This window comes from Grammomys surdaster, unplaced genomic scaffold (genome assembly GCF_004785775.1).
Source record: "Grammomys surdaster isolate TR1022 unplaced genomic scaffold, NIH_TR_1.0 224, whole genome shotgun sequence".
Lineage (NCBI taxonomy): Eukaryota > Metazoa > Chordata > Mammalia > Rodentia > Muridae > Grammomys > Grammomys surdaster.
In genome coordinates this window covers 70,182-72,021 of record NW_021604669.1, presented here as the reverse complement: position 1 = coordinate 72,021, position 1,840 = coordinate 70,182, and positions in this window count along the sequence as shown.

Below are 1,840 nucleotides of genomic sequence, written 5' to 3'. Positions count from 1 at the left end.
ACAGACAGGCAGAGAGACAGAGAGACAGAGACAGACACAAACACATACAAACACGGGGGGTGGGGGAGGGAGAAAGAGAGAGAGGTGGGGGAAGAGAGGGGGAGACAGACAGATAGACACACACACAGACAGAGACACACACAGACAGACACACCCACACATACAAACACAGGGGGCGGGGAGAGAGAGAGAGAGAGAGAGAGAGAGAGGAGGCTGGTGGGTCAGAAGACAGGGCATTCGAGCTGAGGACAAAAGCAAGAAGGGGAATACACCAGAGAAGCTTCTAGAAGCTAGAAGCAGGGCAGCGATGTTGCCCTCCAGAAACAGGGTTGTGTGGCTCTGCTGAGGAGGTGATGTTAACCCAGAGGACCAACACTTCAACTCAGAAGTGTAAGCCGTGAGAGCATAGCATGATTTCAGATTGTTGGATTTGTGGTCTAGCTGTCATGAGTGGCTAAACCACTTGGCCAAGTGGACCAGTGAGAAGTGGGCCCAGCTCTGAGATTCTCCCTTGTCGGGGATTCAAGCTGGTGGCCAAAGTGCATGAGCTCCCCACAGACAGTTAAGCTCTGCCACAGAATGGATGACAGATGCCTTCCAGCTTCCATCCCCACTTCTGGAGCCCCCATGGCAGCCTTGGACTTCCCTGAGTTCACATGCAGGAAGCAGGGTGTGAGTCAACAGTTGTACTCCAAAGTCAGATCCAGGCCATCCCTACTGCACCCGTAGTCTCCGGGACTCCAAGTCACTGTGACCTGATGCAGCCTTCCAGAGGATGCAGCTCTAGGACAAGGTGTGTCTGTTTTTTTCTGGAAGTGTTTTTGTTTTGGTCTCTTGTAGCCCAGGCTGGACTTGAACTATTGATCTTACTCCCTCCAACTCCAAAGAGTTGATAGCACAGGCGTGTACTGCCACACCCAGTGTAGTGAGTTTGCTTTTTAATAAAACTTTATTGTGGTTGTAAAACACACATGCATCGACCTTACTTTTGTAGCTACCTTAAATTGTTGGGTGACAGTAGCCACATGAATGAGGAGCTACCATCTCCATCCGTTCATCCACAGAACGTTTTCCAGCTCTCCAGACTGAAATTGTCACCATTAAATACTGAAACCCCATCATCTTTTCCAGACCCTGAGACCTACCATCCCACTTTCTTTCTCTATGGACCTGACTCCTCCAGGGACCTCTCAAGGATTTCAGGTAGCCCATGCCAACCTTGAACTCGATATGTAACCAAGGGTGGTCTTGAATGTCTGATCTTCCTGCCTCTGCCTCTCCAGTGTTGAGATCACTGGAAGACATGATAGAGGCCATTTTATGTAGATAGCCTTGTGCATGGCCTTGTACATGCTAGACAAGGACTCTATCCACTGAGCCATGTCCCCAGCACGGCTTTTATCTTTTTGCAGCCTGGCTTGTTTTATTCGACAGGACTCCCTTTTGCTCCCTCATGCAGCAGCTCATGAGCTGACATCCGTTCTGATGGTACATCACTAGGTACTCAAGTGTTGGCATCGAAACATCGTCTTGCCGTATAGTTCCTTAATGTATACCTTCTATGCCTAGAGTTAATTCTTCTGATTTGCTTCTGTCTGTCAAGATAACCATCTGGCTCCCTTCTGCCTGTAATTTTCTGCATTCTTTCTTTTTCTGACCATTGACTTTTAACCTGTTTGTGTCTCTGTGTCTGAAGAGAATTTGGGGTCAGGGAGTGTGGTTTAGTAGTAAAGACTTGTCTAATGTGCACAAGGCCTAAGATTTGACATCAGCACAGATGATGGATAGGTAGGTAGATAGATAGATAGATAGATAGATAGATAGATAGATAGATAGATAG